This window comes from Oreochromis aureus, linkage group 3 (genome assembly GCF_013358895.1).
Source record: "Oreochromis aureus strain Israel breed Guangdong linkage group 3, ZZ_aureus, whole genome shotgun sequence".
Classification (NCBI taxonomy): Eukaryota; Metazoa; Chordata; class Actinopteri; order Cichliformes; family Cichlidae; genus Oreochromis; species Oreochromis aureus.
The window spans coordinates 98,147,412-98,173,198 of record NC_052944.1 but is presented as its reverse complement, the minus strand read 5'-3'; the positions used below and the strand labels follow the sequence as shown (position 1 = coordinate 98,173,198).

Here is a 25,787-nt window from a genome sequence, read left to right as displayed (position 1 = left end):
TTAGCATCACAGACTACCTCAAACTGCCCGACTCAACCTTCAGCACCTTCTTAGAATACAGAAAAAGAAAAAAAATGAAGAGAGGCAAAAGTTTTCTGAAGGAGGAAGGGCTTAAAGAAAAAGAAAAAAGAAAGGTTCAGGTAGTTTGGCTAGCTCTGTCTGAAAACAAGTTGAGGTTAATTTTCTAATGACATTCTTTTGTTATTCCTTAGGGGAGTTGTGTAAAAATGTTCAGTGTAGTAAAGCTATCCAGAATAAGAACAATTGTTTATGAGTAATTGTACATTTAGGTTGTCAGGAAGATCCCTCTTTTGCAGTTAATAAATATTCAAGTTTGAATAGATCTGCTTAGAGTCATATTAGTATCTACTTGGCCCATTGTTCATGTCTTTTTCCTTACAGATAAATGTCGGCTTGATGACCATTAAAAGGGTGGTTTGAAGCCATACCGTGGAAAAACTATTTTCCTAACAACAGACCCTGACGCTACTGCCACAAGTCTGCTCAATCAAGCTGTTAAAAAATGAAGGACTTTAACAAAGATCTAAAAGATGAACCTTTCCTTCTTCTGTATCCGGATGGCACTGAGGTCATTACTGTCCCTGGAACACAAAGACCATTTACACTTGAGGCTTATAAGGCTGAAGTTGGCAAGCCTTATCAAAGAATCACTGTTTTCATCTGCTTGAAGAGTGACTTTGAAGATGGTAAGCTGCTAATGTTTGTTTGGATTTTGACACACATTCCCTTAGTTTCAACAAATGCTAATTTTGAAATTGTGAAATGATAACATTACGCATAAAGCACCCAAGTCAATAGCATACCTACATTAAAATGGTGAATGGCCTGTATTTGATATAGCACCTTCTAGGGTTCTACAACCCCCCCAAGACACTTCACAACAAAACCAGCCATTCACCCACACACATTCACACACTGCTGGTGATTAGCTACAATGTGGACACAACTGTCCTGGGACTCACTGACTGAAGCAAGGCTGCTGTACACAGATGCCACCTATCCCTCCCACTACCACCACCTGGCATGGAGGGTGAAGTGTCTTGCCCAAGGACACAACAAATGTGACAGACTGAGCAGGGCTCAAACCTTCAACCTTTTGATTACAGGGCGGGCGTTTAACTCCTCTGCCACCATTGCTCCCTAAATTAGCTTGTATATGTTATGTTTCTTCCTGGAAACATGAAATTCAGCCATTTTTGGATCTACTGAGTCATGAGTTTTAAATGCTAACTTTATGCCTTTCGTATTAATCTATTATTGATGATCAAATAAAGTTTCATACATTAGTATGAATTTAGTTAGCTTAGCTTAATTTGTTTTCATGTTTTGTAGTTGGAGAAAACTCAGACTTGTCTGACTCTGACCCAGAGATTGTTATTAAAAGGCCCTCTGAGTTTGATCTTGCTGATACACTGGTAAGTACAATTTAAAATTTTTTATAGAGTTTTCTTGTTGTTTAGCCACCACCATTTGCCTCAGTTCAGTAAAACAGTTAATAGTCATATGTGAAATACATTTTGTGTGTGTGTGTGCGTGCTCGCGTGTGTGTGTTTGTTTGTTTGTTTCAGCCATTGGAACTTCAACATGAAAGCAGTCCTTTACAGAAAGCGGCAGAATATGAGTAAGTGATATTTGAAGAACATGTAATCTTTTACTGTTTTTGCCTACACTTTGTATTAATGAGATATACACTTTTGTCATTCATTCTGTATATGCTTTTGGAACATGGACTACATAATACTTGTATTGCTTGTTTGTTAGTTAATCAAGATGCTTAAATATTTTCAAAGTGTCAATTAATATTTTCACAGTACACAACAAAAATGCTTTTCTTTGTTCTCTAAGGAAGGGTGCTGGGGATCTTATGCTTGCTAATGAAGTACAACAGGTAAAAACTATTTTATTAGTAAAACAGTGCAGCAGACAATCTCCACCGCCTTTACTTTGCAATTAGATAACGATTCACTGTTTGCTGAGCCCCCAGAAGAACCTGTGTTAGTAATTTAAACATTTGAATCCATTAACCGCCATCTTGTTCTGTACAAGACATCATGCAATCATGAGAGAAGTATATATACCTTTAAAAAAAGTTTCCCTTTTTTAGAGACACCAATTTGCAGGCACATGGAATTATTGCAAATTTGGCACTGGAACTTGACCACAAGAAGGTCGGCAGGTTCAATATATCAAGGTCAGCTGTATGGGATGGAGCTGTTAGAGGATTTCGACGCAGCACATACTCTGACAACTACGACATGTTCATCAAGTTTAATGATGATGCTGGCAGCTTTGAAGAAGGTTTGGATACAGGTGGCCCGGTGAATTCCTCACACTTCTTATGGGCAGTCTCATGAAATCGCCCCATCTTTGATGGACCTCCAGAGAGCCGTTATCTTGTATATAATTCAAGAGGTGGATGTTTTCTCCGTAATTATTACAATGGAAATTTTAATAAAATTGGCGTATTTTTTTTTATTAGCATATTTAATAGCAATTAACCATGATAATTATGTGCCCTGTATAACAGCTGCCAGGCAAGATGAGTACTTTTAGCAGGAAAGATGATCGCTGTATCCATTGTGCATGGGGACCAGCACCACATTTCCTCTCCAAGAACCTGGTCAACCACATCACAGGGAATCAGAGTTTCAGCGCCACTGTAGAAGATGTGCAAGATGAGGAGATCACAAAAATTTTACATCAGGTAGAAAATTACCTAGGCTCAGGGAATGGGTTTACTTAGAAGACACTTGGGGCCAGTTTAAAAGATTTAATTGGGATAAAAGTTATCCGGGTTGGATCATATCTTGAAAGTAGATTCTGTAATCTAAAAGGACGGATTTCCAACTCCCAACAACACAAGTGAAATAACAAATTGATTATTTTTTAATCCAATGTTTGAATGAATCGTAAAAGTAGTGAAAATTATATTTTGTTTTTTCTTACAGTAAACCTTTTTTTTTTTTTTTTTTTTTATAGGTTCTGAAAGCTGAATCAGAGGAGTCTTTGCATAATCTTATTTTGCAAAACAGCACAATCTTCCAAACTGCTGGATGCCTCAGAAACGTCAAGCCTTTTGAGAAACAAGCATTTGTGGAGGAGTACCTCAGATGGTACATCCTTGAAAGAAACCAAAGTGTCATTCAACGGTAAACTCATTACTCCTTTTAAATTCAGGATGGCCAGTTGCTCATCACAGCAGCCACTGACATTTTCAGACCTTCAGATGTATATGAAAAACTGATTCAGTAGCATCGGTGATCTGATGAACAACTAGTTAATTCCTGAGCCACTGTCGCACGCTATTAACCTTTTGACACTAGAACTCTAATTTAGTATACATTTATTGTTCACAATGACCCATAATAATCATAGTCATGCAACATGATTAATTTTTCAGTTATTTATAAAAAGAGGTGATCCCTTGTTTGACACACGTGTTTATTCCAGTGTGAAAGCACTATTTTTTTTTTTTAATGCTAAAATCCCAATGAGCTCTTCTTTTTTTTTGCTGTCACAGTTAATTTCTGAGCGCTATGAATTGTTTTTGTGTATGAGTGATTCTATGCATTTGAAATCTGTCCAAATTTATAATGAAAGTTCTAGTAGTTAAAGACATTTAAACACAATTTAGAAGACTGCAATAGTTATAGCTATAAACCAATTATTAGTTATTTGTCTATCCTTTGCAGATTTAAAGATGGACTGGAAAGTCTGAATTTTTAAGTGCACTGCAACAAAATTCCAGTGTGCTGGCCCCACTCCTATGCTTCTCTGCCAAGGCCCTGACTGCTTCAGAACTGGAGAGCATGTTCAGACCAGATCTCAGCCCAGCAGGAAGCAACAAAAGCGGCATAAGGAGGTCCTAACACTTGGCTTTTGGGCAGATTATCTCCTTGATTGTGAAGGTTTGAATGACCATTTTATTTGTTTATAGTTTTATGAAAGGAGAGGTGAGGAAATAAATTTTCTGTAATGTACTACAGTGTTTACTTTCTTCTTTCAGAGAAGGCAACAGCAGTGTGTCTGGAAGATTTGATGATGTTTGCCACAGGGCTGACGGCAGTTCCACCGGCAGGAATGACACCACCACCACGCATCCAGTTTTTAAGTGTTTCGCCTTTTCCAGTTGCAAACATCTGTGCAAATACTCTGAAACTACCCATCTGTGACTCATACAGCATCTTTAAGGCCAACATGGACTTTGGAATTCAAAATGCTCCAGGATTTGGATGTTCTTAAATCAGCAAGGTCATCAAGTTACAGTTACTGAGTTACCCTGTTAGGTTCAGCTGCCGTTGGCATACTACTTAACACATTTATGTGACAAGCAACTTCCATATTGTTAAACATTTAGTTGTTTTTTCTGAATATTGTGTATGTTGGAAAAGTGACAGAAATGCTGGACACTATTTGTAAATGGTTTTATTAAAGAAAATTTTAAATGTTTCATTGTGGTTAAATGTTAATATTTAAATCCATGCCAGTTGCTGTATATTATGAACAATATTATATTCAATTTAGCAAGAGGGAAAGGAAACACTACTAACATTAAAAAATGAAGGAAAAACAGAAGGGCTGGAGCACTCAAGTCCAAAGGTTTTATTAGGTGCAAAAAAAGGAAAGAAACTAACGTTTCGACACCGTGTGTGTCTTCGTCAGAGTAACTCTGACAAATGTCATTACAAACTGAAGTTCAGTTGGTATCTAAAACCCAGCTATGTCCTTCAGGGCCAAATACAGTTCTGTGGCCGATTCCCAGTCTTGTGGCTGCTGCAGTGTGTTTTGTTGTACAGCCTGTTGTAAATATTCCCCAATGTTTGGATCACCACCAGCTAACAGAGTGGATAAAGAGTAACAAGAGGTGCTGGCGCTGCGCACGGTCACACCAGGCAGCCCAGTGTAATCTGAGGAAGACGTGCAGCCTCTGCCAAGGGAAGCACCTGCAGGTACTGCATGATGTCAACGTTAGAACACTGAAAGGGTCACCAACAACAGCGATGGTGAGCGGTGACTCGAAGGTGGCGACCGACGTCCTGTATCTAGACAGACCCACTGAAGGCTGCAGAGTCCTTCTAAAGATCGTCAAAGTCTGCATTCATTATGGCAAGCGAACAATCAGCACTTATGCCGTCTTGGATGACGGGTCAGAGAGGACAATGCTTCTGCCAGAGGCTGCCGAGAAGTTAGGCATGCAAGGGGTCACAGAGGATGTCCCACTGCGCACGATTAGGCAGGACGTGCAGACTCTCAGAGGTGAGTCAGTATCGTTCTCTGTTTCCTCTCCCTCAAGGCCCAGGACCAGGTTCAAGATTGCTGGGGCCTTCACTGCTGCACGCATCGGACTTGCAGGCCACACTTATCCCATGGAGCAACTCAGAGAAAGGTATAAACACCTGATTGGCCTTCCGATCCACACCTTGATAAATGTGAAACCCTTGCTACTCATTGGCAGTGACCATCCCCATCTGGTTACCCCCGTTGAACCAGTCGGGCTGGGACCTCCAGGAGGGCCTGCTGCTATTCGCACCAGGCTAGGTTGGGCGCTACAAGGGCCAGCAAGTATAGTCGGCCAGCTTGCCCAACCACAGCAGTGCTTGCTGACAACTGTGGCACCTCAGGTCAGTGAGTTAATGAAACATGTAGAGAAACTATGGCAGGTCGACATCGTTCCGTTCCGAAACGAGAAGGTTGTTACTCGTTCAAGGCAAGACCAAGAGGCCATACGCATTCTGGAGACCAGAACTGTCCGAGTAGAGGTTGAGGGCATACTTCGCTATGCCACCCCACTGCTTCGCCGGAAGGGGATGCCTCTACTGCAGGCCACTAAAGACGCCGTCATGCCAAGTCTACGGGGTGTGGAGAGAAGGCTGGCTAAAGACCCAGAACGAGCTGAAGCCTACAAGGTGGAGATGGAGAAGCTTATCAAGGCTGGCTCCATCGTTAAGTGTGGCTCTGAGACACCTGCGACAGAAGGTCAGGAGGCGTGGTACATCCCCCATCACATGGTGAGCCATAATGGCAAGAACCGCTTGGTTTTCAACTGCTCATTTCAGTACAGAGGACAGAACTTGAACGACTACCTGCTGCCCCTGCCCACCTTAGGTGCGTCGCTTCTGGGAGTTCTATTACGCTTCAGAGAGCATGCAGTTGTAGTGAGTGGGGACATTAAAGGCATGTTCCACCAGGTTCGTCTCTTACCAGAAGATTGTGCCCTGCTCAGATTTGTCTGGCGTGACATCAGTGACGAGAGCCCTCCAGCAGTCTATGAGTGGCGGGTGCTCCCGTTCGGAACCACGTGTAGCCCCTGCTGTGCCACATTCGCCCTGCAGCGTCACGTCATGGACAACAGCCAGCTAGGTGATGGCGTGAGACTCTCAGTCGAAAGGTGTTTTTATGTGGACAACTGCCTTCAGAGTTTCCCTACCGTGGGAGAGGCGAGGAACCTTGTCGACAAGTTACGGGCCATCCTAGCCCCAGCAGGGTTTGACCTACGACAGTGGGCCAGCAATGAACGTGACGTCATCAGTCATTTACCAGAAGAGAGCTGCTCTGCTAGTGTGGAGCTATGGCTGGCCCAGAACAAGGTAGATACCCCAGAATCTACCCTGGGATTGAGCTGGCTATTCCACACAGATGTCCTAGGCTACAAGCATCGTCAAGTTCCATATGCAGTTCCCACGATGCGCAATATCTACAAGGTCCTGGCCAGCCAGTACGACCCCCTAGGGTTCATCTTACCCTACACAACCAGAGCGAAGGTAATCATCCGCCATCTTTGGGACAAGCAAAGGGGTTGGGATGACCCACATCTACCTCAGGAGCTCATGCAGCAGTGGACAGCCTGGGAGGAAGAGTTGCAGTTTCTGCCTGAAGTTACTCTTCCTCGACCATATGTGCCTAAGCAAGTGGACACCTTCAGCTGTCAGAGAGAGGTACACATATTTTGTGATGCCTCTGAGGAAGCTTATGGCTCAGTAGCTTACCTCCGGACCGCTGGCAGAAATGGAGAAGTGCATCTGTCGTTCTTGGTGGCCCGGTCCAGGGTTGCCCCCAAGCGGTTTCACTCTATGCCCAGATTGGAGCTCTGTGCTGCACTCACTGGGGCCCAGCTCTCACAAGTGCTGGAAAGGGAGCTCACCCTTAGAATCGACCAGACGGTCCTATGGTCTGATTCTACAACAGTGCTGACATGGCTGGGGTCTGAATCCTGCCGATTCAAGGTCTTCGTTGGCACTCGTGTAGCCAAGATACAAGAGCTGACAGACAGGCACTCCTGGAGATACGTCGACTCTGGAAGGAATCCAGCCGATGACGTGACACGTGGGAAGAAGCTGAAGGAGCTCGCTGTACCAAATAGATGAGCCAAGGACCATCCTTTCTCCTGCACAGTCCAGACTCCTGGCCAGAAGATCTCACGGTTGACCAAGCAGATGATGCCGCGGAGCTGCGCAAAGCTGTGTTCTGTGGGACCACTGCAGCTGCTCCGTCAGGTCAGCCAACTTCAGATTTGAGCCGCTACAGAACCTGGAGTGAGATGTTAGAGGTTACAGCGCAGGAGCTACATGGGGCGGCCCAACCAGATGGTCATCCCACTGCTGAGGACTATCGCAGGGCAGAGAGGCTGATCCTACAGAGGGCCCAGATGGATAGTTTTCCGGAGGAGTACAATCTGCTGAAAGTCGGTAAGCCAGTTCCCAGGAGCAGTCGTCTTCTCTCTCTGTCACCCGAGGTGGATGAGACCAGACAGCTCATTTGTGTTGGAGGACGACTTCGTCGATCTGAAGATTTGGCACTGGAGACACTCCATCCGATTATCCTAGACCCAAGCCACCCAGTGACCAAACTCCTGATCTAAGACTTTGACAACCGCCTCCATCGGAAGCCTCCAGACTTCTCCCACAACTCCACCCAGTGCTTCCTGCAGAAGTTCTCTGATGACTCTGCAATAGTCGGCCTCATCACTGATGGGGACGACAAGGAGTACAGAGGACTGACTCAAGACTTTGTGGACTGGTGCCAGCTGAACTACCTCCAGATCAACGCCAGTAAAACCAAGGAGCTGGTGGTAGACTTCCATGAGGCACAAGCATCCTCCACTGCAACCACTGAACATCCAAGGTATGGACATCGAGGCTGTGGACAGCTACAGGTACCTTGGTGTTCATCTGAACAACAAACTGGACTGGACTCATAACTCAGACGCCCTCTACAGGAAAGGGCAGAGCAGGCTGTACCTGCTTGGGAGACTCAGGTCGTTTGGGAGTGGAGGGCCCACTCCTGAAGACCTTCTATGACTCTGTGGTGGCCTCAGCCATCTTTTATGGTGTGATCTGCTGGGGGCAGCATCTCTGCTGGGGACAGGAAGAGACTGAACAGGCTGATCCGAAGGGCCAGCTCTGTTCTAGGATGCCCTCTGGACCCAGTGGAGGTGGTGAGTGACAGGAGAATGGCGGCTAAGCTGTCATCCCTGTTGGACAACATCTCCCACCCCATGCATGAGACTGTGACAGCACTGAGCAGCTCCTTCAGTGGGAGACTGCGGCACCCACGGTGTGGGACGGAGAGATTTCGCAGGTCTTTCCTCCCCACTGCTGTCAGACTCTACAATAAAGACTTTTGCAGCTGATCAAACACACAAACCCACACATGTGCAATAAGACTGCTATACGTGCAATTCTTCTTCTGACGAAGTTGTGTTTTTGTATTTTCCTACTCAGTTGTATATAGTATTTGTATTTCTATTTTATTCTATTGTATATATTATTCTATTCTATTTTATTCTATTGTATATAGTATTTTATTTTATTTTATTTTATTGTATTTTATTGCATTCCAGTGTTTTCTAATTTCTGCTACATAACTTTGCACTTTTGCTGTAACAAAACAAATTTCCCACCTGTGGGACTAATAAAGGCCATCTTATCTTATCTTATCTTATCTTATCATCCTGGCCCAGAGCGGGTGTTCGCAGAGCTTCGGCGCTCCTACTGGATTCTGCGAGGGCGTGAAGATGTCCGGCGCTACCAACACCTTTGTGCTGATTGTCAAAGGTGGAGAGCTAGACCTACAGTGCTGAAGATGGCAGACCTGCCAGCAGCCCGGCTACGTCTATATAAACCGGCTTTCTACTCTACGGGAATGGACTGCTTCGGGCCGTTTGAGGTCAAGGTTGGACGGCGTATTGAGAAGAGATGGGGAATCATATTCAAGTGCCTTACCACCAGGGCGGTCCACTTGGATGTTCTTAACACCATTGATGCAGACGCATTCCTGATGGCTCTTCGGCGATTTGTCGCTCGTAGAGGTACACCTGCCGAGCTGTTTTCAGACCAGGGGACCAACTTCAGGGGAGGTGAGAGGGAACTGCGTGAGACCTTTCTGAAGATGTGCCCGGAACTACAACAGCTTCTAGCACCCCAGAAGATCAGCTTCCGCTTTAATCCTCCAGGTGCCCCACACTTTGGGGGAGCATGGGAAAGGGAGATCCGGTCAGTTAAGTATGCCCTCTATGCTACAGTTGGTGCTCAGTCAGTTCCAGAAGAAGTGCTTCGCACAGTACTCATCGAAGTGGAGGGGATACTTAATAGTAAACCCCTGGGGTATGTGTCTTCCGATGCCAGAGATGCAGATCCAGTGACTCCCAATGTTCTTCTGATGGGGCGGCCGGATGGAGCCCTACCTCAGATAGTATACCCAGAGAATGAGCTCCTCAGTCGCCGTCGCTGGAAGCATTCCCAGGTGTTGGCTGACCATTTCTGGTCACGTTTCATCCGTCAGTACATTCCCAGTCTGCAGGCTCGCCAGAAGTGGCAATCGACAGCAGCTGATTTGGCTGAGGACTCTGTGGTGATGATCGCTGATCCACAGCTTCCCAGGGCTCTCTGGCCTGTGGGGAGGGTGATTAAAACTCATCCGAGCCCTGATGGACGCATCAGGTCGGCTGACGTGAAGGTGAAGGAGAGAGTCTACACTCGGCCAGTTGCCAGACTGGTTGTCCTCCCTGCGCTGCCCTCTGGAGAAGATGAGGACAGCTCTGCGTCGAACTCACCACAACCCTAGAACTTTGTTGCCTTATTGATGAGCAAATGTCTTACATACATTTGGGGGCGGCTGTATAAAAGGCCCCAAAGTTCATAGAATAGTTTTCTGGTGTTTATAAGTTTATATAAGTTCATTTAATATTCAGTCTTCTGTCAGTTTGGGCCAGCCCACCTTCTAGTGACATCATCCGGTTAGTAAGGTGGGCAGTTTAATGTCGGATGAGCAGTTTTGGTCTGGAGGGGTTGCACTAATTCCTGGGGAATGTTATGTGTGCATAAATGACAAGTGAGTATTGACCTGTGTTGTATTTTGCCTTTGTTTCTGTCAGTACTGTAGTATGCTTACCATTTAGGAGTTAATGTAGTCCGTAGTTGGAGCGGTAGGCCACGCATGCAACGCGTGAGTTCACCCTCATTTTATATGCTAACTTATGTCGTTAGCTTATCCTGGTTTAGCTTTGTTGACGCATGTACGGCCGTTCGTATGTCCATAACGTCATTCCTGTGTTATCAGACCTTCTCTGTATGTTGTATGTGATGCTTGTGATTGTTTACTTTAAAGTAGCGGCGTTTGTAGCAACAATTAGGTACGAGGATTAATAAAATAGCGATCGTAGTTTGACCGGAAGGATCGCGTTCCCGCTTGCCCTTCACAATAAGAGCATTACGGCTGATTATAATGGGGAAGCTTTTATTTTGTACAACTACCGGAAGTAGTTCCTGTGTACTGACGGTAACTTAACCTCGCACTAATGCGGTTTAGTTGCATAGTGTGAGCAGTTTGAAGTGTACTGTATTGTCTTATTTCTATATATGTGATTATGTTAACTATGTTGGATCATGTTTATATTTGAGTGTTTTACTTGTCTATTCTCTTTATTTATCTTGTATTTCCATTGTTTATTTCTTTTGTAGGAAACCACACACACACCCACACACACCTATGTACACTTGCTGTGTTTACAGCCCCAGGAATTGAGTGGTGACAATAAAGTGCCTCAAACGGAACCTCAAGCTCCCTTCTTATTTCCTACTCTGGGATTCTTTGGCCTTAAGTGGTGTTCTGGCCGACACACCAGGGTGACCGTAGTGCTCCAAGTCTGAATCAGTGCCACAGCCGTGCCTCTCTTTGATAGGTGTCGAAAACCCGCTGGAGTCCTGGAAGACATCCGTGTTTGGACAATGGAAAGGTGTGGCTATGTCAGCGATGTTTTCCTTGGCTGTACGTTTAGGAATACTGGTCATCGTTGGTTGTTGTACCGTTCCTTGTGTCAGAGGATTGTTGGTAAAGATAATGGCGAGGGTTGCGAACCCTGGCTGGGTTGAGGGCATCTACCAGATGAATTTAGAACCCATAGAGTGGGGCAGGGAGTGATACAACATGAATTGTGGTGACATTCCTTGTTGGAATGTCAAAAGAGGGAATGTTGGGATTTAGAGATTCTTTTATTGCTACCATATAATCTGCCTTATGATAAATGCATCAGTAACATGTTCTACAGTATTATTTTATCAGTAATATTTCTTACAGGGTTCATATTGCATTGAATATGTTTGTCATCACATTCATTCTATTCACAGGTAGAGTTCATTTTATACACGTTGCATATCTGTGCTTGTTTAGAGTTGATGTTCCATCCAAGAGGGTTTTAAGCTTCACTGGTGAGAGTGTCCAGGTGATACATGTTGAGGGAAGATGAGGACATAGCAGGTTAATTGCATGCATGCTTACAATACACAAATTAATCTAGTAGCAGGCCTGAGCGAAGGCCCCAGTGTCTTCTGCTTCTTATTTGAGACCTGCGCCAATTCTGTCTACTTAGTGATTGATGACGAGGGTCCATTATTAGCTCTTAGAGACCCTGAAGCTTGAAGTTTATTACCTTAAAAGGCAAGTGTTATAGAAAAGAGAAGTTACATGTCTGTTTATAGTTATTAGAGATGTACAAGATGTACCCTTGTCTGTAAACAATGACTGTACACAATGTATTTTTGACCTGTATTGACGTGTATGTGTGGGCGTTAATTTTCTTTGCTATAAAACCAGCATTCAGTGTATTTTTGACAGAGGAAGCCATATGCTGATGTTTCCTCTCCGGTGTTAATAAACTCATCGTTTGATTGCACTTGTCTGGTGCCTCCGTCGTTTGTTGTTCTGATCTCCAATTGATTGATCTCGCACGATAACATGATCAGGGGAAACACTGGGGGCTCAGCCCTGGAGCCACAGCAGCTGTTTAAAGTTACTGAGTGTATTTGACAGTAAAAAACGTCTTGATGCATTCTCAATCATCCAGGAAAGTAAATCTCCAAAAGTTGAATCTGTTCATCTGGACGTAGCGTTTTGTGGGAGAAAACGCCTACTTCACATACAAGGGTCAGTTCTACAGGCAGAAACATGGGTGTGCCATGGGCTCCCCAGTTTCACCCATCGTGGCCATTTTTTGTACATGGAAGAAGTGGAAAAGAGGGCTTTGCTATCCTACCCTGGAACACCACCAAGCCATTGGTTCAGATATGTGGATGACACCTGGGTGAAAATCAAATCTCAGGACGTTCTACATTTCACAGATCACATTAACTCGGTGGATCGACACATCAAATTCACCAGGGAGGATATGAAAAGTGGCAGGTTAGCCTTCTTAGACTGTGAGATTTCCATCAGTAATGGGGGACATCTAAAAGCTGACGTGTACCGTAAACCTACACATACGGATCAGTATCTAAGGTTTGACTGTCATCATCCACTGGAGCACAAACTGGGTGTCATCAGGACGCTACAACACAGAGCGAACACCATCCCCACTGACACAGCGGCCAGGGAGGCAGAAGAACAGCACATCAAGAAGGCCCTGAGTAAATGTGGTTATCCCAGCTGGACTTTTGTCAAAGCGGGAAAGGCACCTAAAGAAAGCTCCAGCCGATCCAGGAGAGAAGGACAACCGCTGCCCAAGCGAAAACCTGTAGTGATCCCATATGTGTCAGGAGTATCGGAGCAGTTGAGACGCATTTTTCTAAACACCGGTCTCTGTGGCTTTTAAACCCCAAAACACGCTGCGCCAAAAACTGGTCCACCCAAGGATCGGGTCCCCGACACAAACAGAGTAACATAGTGTATGCTGTTAAGTGCCAGGAGGATTGCCAGGATTTATACATCGGGGAAACCAAACAACCTCTAGCGAAGCGGATGGCACAACACAGAAGAGCAACCTCATCAGGCCAGGACTCTGCAGTCTATTTACACCTACAGGCCAGTGGACACTCTTTCAATGATGAGGATGTACACATCCTGGACAGGGAGGAACGCTGGTTTGAGCGCGGAGTCAAGGAGGCCATTTACGTGAAAAGGAAAGACCATCTCTGAATCGAGGAGGGGCCTAAGGGTACATCTGTCACCATCTTACAATGCTGTGATTGCAGCCATTCCCCAACTCTCTGTGAATGGTACTCATGGCCATTGATCAGTGTTCTTTGATCAGTGGGTTTTGGTCAGTGGTTGTTGATCAATGGTCATGGGAATTTGCATAATTATGATTAAGGAACTGACCTCACAGCCCATTGTTCCCTCAGTGGGCTGGTTTCAGTCATTATGCAAATGTACTGTTTATAAGGTTTGGGGAAACCTGCAGTCAGCTGAGACTGAAGAAGTCACTTGGATGAGTGACGAAACGTTTCTCCCACAAAACACTACGTCCAGATGAACAGATTCAACTTTTGGAGATTTGACAGTAAAGTGAATGTAAATGTGAGACACTGTGTGCTCACAGCTAAAGGCTGCAGTCAGCTGTGTCAGAGCGTCTTTCACACAATGATCCTTTAACAAACACTCAGAGGTCCATGTTGATGAAGCTGTCATGTGAGAGCTTGTGTGCTGACATGTTGACAGTTTGACTTCAGAGCTTCTATTGAGCTATAATGGTTTTTGAATGGCACAACAAACTGTAACTACGAATGGACACAACATGATTCATGAGTGTAAACTAAGATTTATGATGTCTATTCTATGATGGTATTGTAGTATTGTGATATTAGACTTAATTCTTAAATTTACAGATTTTTCAATGGACTTTGGTGGCAGCAGATTTGCAGTGACTGAAGGATAAAACCTCCCTGTTGTACCGTAGAGCCGACAGTCTGCTGCAGGACCCTGAATGCATCATAAGTCTACAGGTAAACTCTCAGGTCAGGAACATGAATCTGATCCTGGATCAGTGTGTTCAAACACACAGTTGTACCGTAGAGCCGACAGTCTGCTGCAGGACCCTGAATGCATCATAAGTCTACAGGTAAACTCTCAGGTCAGGAACATGAATCTGATCCTGGATCAGTGTGTTCAAACACACAGTGAGGATGAAACCCTGCTTTAATGTTAGTTTCATGTATTTTCAGGGGTTATTGCTGCTGTTGGGATCAGCCTGTCTGCAGTATTCAGAGTATTAACTGCAGTAAAAGTCCTGCATTAGAATCAGATGAAGGTAAAGTGTTACAGTAAAAGTTTAGTACCTCACACTCGACCATGATCACTTTGATCATGAATGTTTGACTGTCAGGAGAGAACTCTGAGGATGTTTGGATGAATGTGGAGCTGAAACAAAGTGTTGACAGATGTTTGTTTCAAACAGGAAAATGAGTAGAAATAAATCAGCTCTGAACAAACAGCCGCCTGTCAGTATTATTATGGTCTGTGCAGACAAACATGTGCTGTTCATTCACTCAAACAAATCTATTCTGTGTTTTTCTACGTTCAACAGAAAATCTTATGTGCTGAGTTCACTGACTCCATCCGCTCTGACTGTTAATGACACGCAGTTTATTGCTGTGGAAAAGCGGAGGGTACGTAACAAAAGCGGAGTGAAATGGAGTGCTGTGATTGGTCAGAATGTTTGTGGCTGTGGGATTGTGGACCATTGACTGTAGAAAACAGTCTGTCAGACAGTGGTCGTGTCCAAATTCATGGGCTGCATCCTCCTGAGGCCGCATTTGTAGACCGATTACGTCACAGCGACGCGCCGAAGGCTGTCCAAATTCGTAGACTCCTCCGAATGCAGCCGACAAATGCGTCCTCCTTTTCCCCGAATTTGAAGGATGGGTCAGGTGTGTCCTTCGTGGCCCACCATATCCCAGAATTCATAGCGCGGCCCAGCCAAACTCCAGTTTCCGGCAATGGCGGCTGCTACTAAGTTTTAAAATTACTTTTATTAATCTTTCTGGGTCACAAAATAAACTTTTAACATATTTTCAGGCGAGAATGTAGCTGTATAAACTTCAAATATCTGCTCGGTTTATCAAGGTATTGCATATTTGCAAAAGTGCTTCGACGTTTTCGGAGACGTCTGTTACCCACCAGCTCGATAGCAAGCCGGGAGCTCGAGGGTCACTGAAGCCGCCGAGAACGGCACAACTCCCGGCACATCATTTTCAGATCACCGCGGACTTTCGCTACTCAGGTTAAACGTAATATATAAGTCACTTAGACAACCTAAAAAGGATATTGTTTGGCTTTTTTCAGTGTTCGGTTTGGCTGAGATTAAAGTTATTAGATTAGATTAGATAAAATAAAACTTTATTAATCTCCCAGGTGGTTTTCACACAGCTGAATAAACGTCAAACAGAAAAATGATTAAATAGAAGTGTGAGATGGTCGAGAATTTATGCCAGTGTCCTGTTATATTTTACATAGCAAGGAGCAGACGGCTGAGTTTATTAAACTCCACCGAGACAGCGGTGACGTTAATCAGAACGCTAGACCGTCCAATTTCACAGCCGTTTACTTCCGGCCTACCCGCCCTTCTGAGGACCCGGCCCAAGTAGACCGCGAAGGCCGGGTCCTCATGAGGATGCAGCCCATGAATTTGGACACGACCAGTTTCTGTCCTCACACACTCAGGATCTGAAGTTCTTCTCTTACATTTTTTCAGTATTACAGTACACTACAGTACTTTAACCCATAGTTCCTGATTAATGAGGAGTTACTGAAGTACAAGCTTTTAAAAAAAATGTTACTGTCAGATGTGGCAAGAGACTGAAAACATGCTGTTGTTTGCATATATTTAATATTCAGTTCTGCACAGGAGCTGCAGCAGCGTGCAGCCTGTTGCCTTTACAGTATAATACTTGTAATAAAAGTACAGTAACAGTAATTAGTGACTGATTAGCCCGGAACGTTTCTCTTAATTTCTTTAGTAAGTTCATTCACCTGCACAGATTAGCTAAACGAACCCTGACAGCCGAGTGCTCATCTTAGCTAGCTAGGTCTCAGGACATAGCTAAGGACAGTAGTTACGGATTAGCTTACAAACACGATTAACTTACAGAAAAAGTGCAGCGGGGCCTCGGGTCCTTCAGTCGGGTAGTCCAGTTTACTGAAGAACACCTCAGGCTGTCAGGTTAAAACACTCGGTCGTGTTTTTCGTGCGTAAACGCTGGCCCTCCTCTCAGAGCCTACGCTCTATCTGCTATTCCCGAACAGAGATACGCAAGTTTCTCCGTGACTGCAGCTGCCAGTCAAAGCTGTTATGATGACGTTTCACCCCAATTTAACATCACCGCGGTAGGAATTAGAATCAAACTTATGGGAAAGGAGACCCCTTGGACATCAATCAGCATGATGAGAACTATTGATAACAAAAGAGAGAATCTTTGGAAAAAAATTATCTAAGGAGAATAAATTTATTTTAGTCTGACCCCAGTCCCATCCGCTAACATGGAGGAGGCGGGGTTTATGACCTATACTGCAGCCAGACACCAGGGGGCGATAGAGACGTTTTGGCTTCATTTTTGGGGAGCTGTGGCGTCGTCCATGTTTTCTACAGTCAATGTTGTGGACCCTCCCTGGTTTTTCCCTTCCCGAAGTTTTTCTCTCCTGAAATTTGTGTCTGATGCTGATCGTCTCCGTGTGAAGCTTGTGTTAAGGTAACGTTAGCAGTGTGTAATGTTTTCCTGGCTAACATCAGCCGTGTGCAGCTTAGTTCAGCACAAATCTGCCGCTCCATCGTTCACGGTAACAGACTCACAGCTGGACCAACGAGGCTGACCCGCCCTGAGCTGCCGAAAAAAGTAAATATGCTGTGAATATTTGCTCTGTTGTTTCTTTCTCTGCTCGCTCTGCTGTCGCTTTGTTTTTAAGACAAAACAAAGTTTTCCGTTAGTCTCTGTGCTCTGAGTGTTTGTGTTTCTGGAATCTCCAGAAAGAAACTACATAAAAAATGTAAAGTTAAAGTAAAGATGTTTCTCATCGTGTGTCTGGGATGAGGTCACGTTAGAAACACGCATTCCTGCGCAGCGTCATTACGTCACTGAGTTATTCGGGAGAACAGCGAGAAACTCCCTCCTGCAGCTTCGCACACTGATGCCAGCGCTGCACAGCTGCAGATCCTCATCATTTATACTCAGTTTATTAAGTTCAGCTTCACCAATCAAAAACCTTCCTGTGGGCACAAATATTTAAAACATTTCTCTCCATCACACGTGTAGTTTGAGACAAATGTCACGCTGCCAGCTTCATGCAGCTTTCCACAAACTAAGCTACGTTTTGTCGTACAGACAGATAGAGTTATCAACATTTTCATGCTTTCCTTAAGGTTTTTTTCTGTGGCTTAAAAACAAATGAACTGTAACAACGATGAAGAACTCATTGCTTATATCAGCATCATCCTGTGACTTTAATGCCTTTAATGTTTTATTTACATTTTCTGAGCAGCATGAGTTAGCTTAGCTAGCAGAGCAGTTAGAGTATGAACTCTGTAAGCAGTCAGCTTGGTCCTGGACATTGTTACTGACATAAAGCTGCAGCCATGTTTGACCTTTGAAGGACTACAGTAATGGAGGATTTGGAGGCTGAACTGGGCTCTGTGACACTTTTTGTAGTGAACTGATGAAAGCTGTGTCTCAGAGAGATATTAGTCCAACACATCAGACACGACCTCTGCAGCTCTCAGTTGATGTGCACATGAATGATTTGTGTTTCCTCTGCAGGTGAAGGTAGAAAGTATGTGTGAGCTGAATTGAGCAGCATGGATCAGTGTGAGGACAGAGAGGAGGGAGTCCCTCCCTCTAAAAGCACTCTGTGTGGGGAACATGAGAGCCAGACCAAAGCTCAGAGGTGAGATGACCATCTCTAACTGTCCATGACTCTTCTCCATGTCACAGCTCAGCACTCACATCACTGCTCCATCATTATTCACGGGAAGGAACGTAGAAGGAAAAGGAAACGTAAACCTGAAACAGAAACTGAACCTGGACCTCCACCCAGATCTGTGTCCTTACAGAGTGACGAGTCGAAGGGCAATGGTTGTCCTCCTGCAAAGAGGTAATGTGTGTGTAAATGTTGTGTGTTTGTGAATAAATCCTCCATCATGTTTAATGTCAGCTCAGCTCTGTTTCACACACATGTTCATATGTGAAGCGCTGTGTGTTGGAGTGTTTCCACAAACACAGCAGTCAGAGTGGATGTTGTAGGAGGTGTTTGTGTAGTGAAGAGTGTCTGCAGGACTCCAGCTGCTCCAGCAGGTGTCTCCTTTGTGCTTTGCTTCAAACACAGTGTAGGTGGGAACTTCCATTCAGGTGTTGCTGGATGGAGGAGGATGAATAGTTCAGTGAGGGTGAGAAAGAGCTTTCCACCTGAAACCATCAGAAAGAAGTTTGGACTCTGAAACTCATGTGCTGCTGTAGAGCGAGTGCATCAGCTCCAGCCTGTGTGCAGCACTTAGTGGCTTTACGTTCAGCTGATGTTTGTCTGCTCTAATAGAGGAGAAACAGCTCATTAGGCTCAACAGCAACCTGAGAATATCTCCAAGGACCAGAGTTACCCCATCATCAGATATATTGGAACTGTTATATGACAATGTCTTCTTGACACCATGTTCCTGACTGCAGAGCAGATTTAGAAACCTCATGTCAAACTGGTGCCAGTATAATCGTGATAAAACTAGTTTATTAATCTTTTTGTGGATTCTTTTTTTTCTTTGTTTGACTTCATACTTTCACATTTTTCATATACTTCAGCTGATTTTAAGATATCTGAAGATTGTAATTGTTCCTTCTACCCCCTGGATCAGAGACTTCCTGTCAGACCGTGTTCAGTGAGTTAGAGTGGGGCCTCGTCTTTCCTCAGCCTTAACACCGGCTCTCCACAAGGCTGCCCGCTACTGAATTTTACTCATTATTGATTCTTACCATTCAGTGTGTGATGTTATTCTCACCACAGAATAATCCATCCAGAAAATTCAGTCATAAGCAAATTCAAAATAATCCAGATTAAACATGCAATCTGCTGTGAAATATATTAAATAAGTAAAAATAAACTGTGCTGAGACCGTGATTCATGGTCTCTCATCATTTACAGGTCAAAGATGGAGGCGTCTGTTAAGGAGCAGCTGCTGGGCGTGCTGGATGATTTGGGAGAAGAGGAGCTTGACCGTTTCCACTGGCACCTGCAGAATGGAGGTGATTTCACGCCCATCAAAAAGAGCCGCCTGGAGAAAGCAAGCAGAACGACAACAGTGGATCTCATGGTGGAAACATATACTACTGACCATGTGATGGAGGTGGCGAGGTTGATTTTAAAGAAGATGAAAAAAGGTCAGTCAGGCAAAAAACAAACAGTCAGTGTGTTAGGAAGACACAACATTCTCTCAATTTATTTTATGTATTGAACTTCTTATCTTTGTCTTTCCTCCTCAAATAATCTTTGAGTACAAATGTTATATTTACATTATTTTGAATCCACACAGGTTTTCATTTTTAAAAAGCTCATGATTTAAGGTGCACTTTCTTCCAACAGGAACTCCCCCGACCCAGGAAGCCTCATCACTTTCATCAGAATCAGAAAGTAAGAATTCATCAGTTTGTCTGAAGAGACATGCATGAGGCAGAAACACATGAACTCTGAGCTGACCAATCAGAGTTCAGATTCTTTCCATTTGATATCTCTGTAGCTTCAGTGTAACTCTGTGGTATGAAGTCAGAGCTCTAATGAATGAATGACTGGTTGGTTTAAAAATCTCTAACCATAGTTCACTGGCTATAACTGTGGTTACCTGATATTTAAGCTCTGAAAGCAGTTAAAAGAAAGAACAACTGAGCCTTAGATAAGACACAAGGATGGTTCATAGTAGATTCTAAAAAATAGAAAAACATCTAACATGTTTGGAGATGTTTGAAATAGTCAAACAAGTCATGCTTTAGGAAAGTTATACAATGACTTCATAACACATTTAGAGCTTCACTCTTTCAAAATCAGAGCAACATGTTCCAGCCCTAACTATATGCTTTAGCAAAAAGGAAAGTTTGAAGCCTAATCTTGAAAGTAGAGATAGTGTCTGTCTCCTGAAACCACACTGGAAGCTGGTTCCACAGAAGAGGGGCCTGAAAACTGAAGGCTCTGCCATTCTACTTTTAAATACTCTGGGAACAACAAGTAAGCCTGCAGTGCGAGAGCGAAGTGCTCTAATAGAGATTGACAGACCATGTGACTTTCGCGCATTGCATGCCGGTAACTCGTGGCAAAACAATCCAAGTACCACATCAAATGCAAGCATTTGCAGCACCGCAAAACGTTCATTCTCCGGTTCCAATACCTTCTTGGTTTTTCTTTGCCCCCCCAAAAAAGGTATGTACAAAACGAAGGAGAACAATGCCGGTCCGTACAAAGACAGACTTGATGAAAAGGCAAAGAAAAGATACGAGGAAAAAATCAAAGGAGTGAAAGGGTCAGACCCTTACGAACACAAGATCTAGAGTGTGATTAAAGTGGTGAGTAGACAAAAGACATTAGCGTGCTGCCCAACTTTCACCACGCTCATATTTATAATTATACGGTTCTTGGAGTGAGTACATACACTCATGAAGTTTAGTAACTTCAGGTCACTGCAACAAGCCCAGGTACAGTTTACCGACGGATGGGTACGGGACCTTGAAATGCACCGTGTAGAATGAAAGACCATCGTACAAGCAAAGGTAAGTTTACCAGTCTCACAAATCGTCTTCATAAATACACATTCGTTAACCCTTTATTAACCCTTTAAAACCGGTCGGAGCGGGCACGCTCCGTTTTGCGTAACTATTTTTAAATCCTGGTAGCACTGCAACCACGTAAGCTAGAGCAATAATTTTTTTTGCATATGAAACCGAAGGAGTTGTACTTACATCTTATGCCATCAGCTTGTCCTAGGTCACGGTTTCCTTCCACATATAGCGTTGCAAAAACTGCATAAAAAGCGCTTGCAGCAACAAAAACATAATATTCCAGAAACACGCTTTGCCGATCCGATCAGCTGTTCGCAAAACACTTCCTACGCTGGAATAGACGTCAGCGCGAACTTTCGCATGTCCGCCATTACCTGCCAGAAACCGGAAGTGACGTCATTTTCGCGGAAATGTGGTTTTTTTCCTATCAGGGCCTCATGAGCCTATACTGGTGTTTTTAAAAGTTATCTTTGACTTTATGACTTTCTGTGTCGTTTCTGGGATGCTTAGAACTCAAATTGCACTGCTGGAAATAGTTTATTTTGATGCATATGCTGCTTTTTTGCAAATTTGCATTGTAATATTTATTTTCATTTTTCCTGCAGTATATAAAAATTGGTGTATTTCAAAAATAAAACTATGAAGACACTCAATAAATTTCCTGTGGTGGGAAACTATTTTGTGCAACTTTTTTGTATTTACAGTTTTGAGGGATAAGCCTCTTAAATTTCTCTAACTAGAAATATATGTTAAAAAAACAAAAACCATTTTCAATGTTTTTGTAGTTTATTGCACTTTTTTGCAATTTATGTAACTACTATGCACTTAATGCATACATATTATTAAAATGTGGGCTATAATGGTTGTATTGATGTATATCAACTTGAAATGCTCCCAAAATTGGCACTACAGCATGTAAAAATATAATATAAGCTCTGGCGGACTTGGTTCTATGGTAGGTCTTAAAGGGTTAATAAGACCTTTGAGCTCAACGGTAATTAATTAGTAGTGGAAATAATTTCTGGTACGCATTACAGAAATGTAGCAGTAACAATAATATTGTATGCTGTAATCGTACTGGGCAATTAGTGATACAAAAACACTGTTTTATCCTGTGAATAAAAGTATACGTTTTTGTCAATGTACCATGGTAATAACAGAAGCGAAACGCAATATTGTGTCAGCACAATTCGTTATTTATGCACAATAAACAAAGGAGCATAGCACGACCATTTCTGTTCAGCGCCCGACTTGCTTGTAACCTATATCACCAATTATGTTATGAAAAATGACGTATTAACTACTACAAAACACTTACCTTTGTGGGAATGCTTGGAGCAGACTAACATATGAGCTGGAGTGTTCTGGGACGGTATATTTGGTCTTTGATTGGCTGCAATCCAGGCCATCCGTCGGCTCTTTGTTACTTCGGAAACATGGCTTGAACAATTTCTCTTCAACAACGTAATCCGATAACAACTGATCTCTTTACCCGTCGGCTTCCCGTGGCTGTCATGTGACCGGCTATTGCAGTTAATAATACAACAGCTTCTTGCCATTATTTGTGTTTCTTTTTATCGCTGTGTAACTGATTTCAATTGAAAGCCTGCATGCACTAGTACCTCTTGCCACGAGTTCCCAGAATCCTTTGCGGTTTTACCCCTGAATGACGTCACATTTTCAATCTCGATAGGGTGATATGGTACTACAAGGTCATTAAGATAAGATGGGGCCTGATTATTTAAGACCTTGTATGTGAGGAGCAGGATTTTTAGGACTTCCTGATAATAATGAATTACAGTAGTCCAGCCTAGAAGTAATAAATGCATGAACTAGTTTTTCAGCGTCACTCTGAGACAGGATATTTCTAACTTTAGAGATGTTGCGCAAATGTAAGAAGGCGGTCTTACATATTTGTTTAATATGTGTGTTGAAGGACATGTCCTGGTCAAAAAATGACTCCAAGGTTCCTCACAGTGTTACTGGAGGCCAAGTTAATGCCATCCAGAGTAAGAATCTGCTTAGATACCATATTTCTAAGATTTTCAGGGCCGAGTACAATAACCTCAGTTTTATCTGAATTAAGAAGCAGGAAGTTAGCGGCCATCCAGGTCTTTATGTCTTTAAGACATTCCTGCAGTTTAACTAATTGGTGTGTGTTACCTGGCTTCATGGACAGATAGAGTTGGGTGTCATCTGCATAGCAGTGAAAATGTATACTATGTCTTCTGATAATACTGCCTAAGGGAAGCATGTATAATGTAAATAGAATTGGTCCTAGCACTGAACCCTGTGGAACACCATAATTGACCTTAGTGTGTGAAGACGACTCTCCATTTACATGTACAAATTGGAGTCTATTAGATAGATATGATACAAACCACTGCAGCACAGTACCTGTAATACCTACAGCATGTTCTAATCGCTCTAATAGGATATTATGATCAACAGTATCGAACGCTGCACTGAGGTCTAGCAGGACAAGCACAGAGATGAGTCCACTGTCAGAGGCCATAAGAAGATCATTTGTAACCTTCACTAAAGCTGTTTCTGTGCTGTGATGAGCTCTGAAACCTGACTGAAACGCTTCAAATAAGCCATTCCTCTGCAGATGATCTGTTAGCTGTTTGACAACTACTCTTTCAAGGATGTTTGATATGAAGGGAAGGTTGGAGATTGGCCTATAATTAGCTGAGACTGCTGGGTCTAGAGATGGCTTTTGAGTAAAGGTTTAACTACAGCCAGCTTGAAGGCCTGTGGTACATAGCCAATTATTAGAGATAGGTTGATCATATTTAAGATCGAAGCATTAATTAATGGCAGGACTTCTTTGAGCAGTTTTGTAGGAATGGGGTCTAAAAGACACGTTGATGGTTTGGAGGAAATAATTGTTGAAGTTAACTCAGAAAGATCAATTGGAGAAAAAGAGTCTAACTTAACATCGATGGTACTAAAAGTAGCTGTAGATAATATTACATCTGTGGGATGATTATTGGTAATTTTTCTCTAATGATAAAAATTGTATTTGTGAAGAAGTTCATGAAGTCATTACTAGTTAACGTTAAAGGGATGGTTGGCTCAACAGAGCTCTGACTGTTTTTCAGCCTGGCTACAGTGCTGAAGAGAAACCTGGGTTGTTCTTATTTTCTTCAATCAGTGATGAATAGTAAGATGTTCTAGCTTTATGGAGGGCTTTCTTATAAAGCAGCAAACTATTTCTCCAGGCTAAATGATGATCCTCTAAATTTGTGACACGCCATTTCCTCTCCAGCGTACGAGTTATCTGCTTTAGGCTACGTGTTTGAGAATTATACCACGGAGTCAGGTACTTCTGATTTGAGGCCTTAGTTTTCACAGGAGCTACAGTATCCAGAGTCGTACGTAGTGAGGAGGTAAAATTATTAACAAGATAATCGACCTCTGTTGGAGTAGCGTTCAGGTAGCTGCACAAACACACACAGACTCAGATCACATAGGCAGGAGATTAAAACACAAAATGAAATATTTAATTAAACAGAGCATGTTTTGGTGAAATTTAAAAGTGTAACTCATATGCTACAAAAACATCCAATGAGATTTAAACAAAAGTTATTAAGATCCAAATCAATGGATATATAAGTTGTTGGCAATGTATGGACCATATTGGACTAATCATCTCATCTACTGTTTTAAATTCAGAGACTCTTCAGTGGTGTCAACTTAAACTGAAGTCTAAGCTGAAGGCTGAGTTCCAGAGTGTGTTTGAGGGCATCGCTAAAGCAGGAAACCCAACCCTTTTGAATCAGATCTACACAGAGCTCTACATCACAGAGGGAGGGACTGCAGAGGTCAATGATGAACATGAGGTCAGACAGATTGAAACAGCATCCAGGAAAACAAAAAAAACAGAAACACCAATCAGACAAGAAGACATCTTTAAACTCCCACCTGGAAGAGATGAACCAATCAGAACAGTGCTGACAAAGGGAGTGGCTGGCATTGGGAAAACAGTCTTAACACAGAAATACACCCTGGACTGGGCTGAAGACAAAGCCAACCAGGACATCCAGTTCATATTTCCATTCACTTTCAGAGAGCTGAATGTGCTGAAAGAGGAAAAGTTCAGCTTGATGGAACTTGTTCATCACTTCTTTACTGAAACCAAAGAAGCAGGAATCTGCAGCTTTGAAGACTCCCAGGTTGTGTTCATCTTTGATGGTCTGGATGAGTGTCGACTTCCTCTGGACTTCCATAAAACTACAATCCTAACTGACCCTAGAAAGTCCACCTCAGTGGATGTGCTGCTGATAAACCTCATCAGGGGGAAACTGCTTCCCTCTGCTCGCCTCTGGATAACCACACGACCTGCAGCAGCCAATCAGATCCCTCCTGACTGTGTTGACATGGTGACAGAGGTCAGAGGGTTCACTGACCCACAGAAGGAGGAGTACTTCAGGAAGAGATCCAGAGATAAGGAGCAGGCCAGCAGGATCATCTCCCACATCAAGACATCACGAAGCCTCCACATCATGTGCCACATCCCAGTCTTCTGCTGGATCACTGCTACAGTTCTGGAGGATGTGCTGGAAACCAGAGAGGGAGGACAGCTGCCCAAGACCCTGACTGAGATGTACATCCACTTCCTGGTGGTTCAGGCCAAAGTGAAGAAGGTCAAGTATGATGGAGGAGCTGAGACAGATGCACACTGGAGTCCAGAGAGCAGGAAGATGATTGAGTCTCTGGGAAAACTGGCTTTTGATCAGCTGCAGAAAGGAAACC

The 25,787-nt window shown here is 43.4% G+C and overlaps 1 long non-coding RNA gene and 1 pseudogene across 1 annotated transcript; both read left to right on the top strand.

Moving 5' to 3' along the window:
* Positions 1-561: 561 nt before the first annotated feature.
* Positions 562-1,885, top strand: LOC120438579. Its single transcript, XR_005611997.1, has 4 exons — positions 562-707; positions 1,354-1,436; positions 1,590-1,642; positions 1,867-1,885. It is a non-coding gene; the product is annotated as an uncharacterized LOC120438579 (long non-coding RNA).
* Positions 1,886-1,892: 7 nt separating this feature from the next.
* LOC120434787 lies at positions 1,893-4,263 on the top strand (annotated as a pseudogene).
* Positions 4,264-25,787: the final 21,524 nt, after the last annotated feature.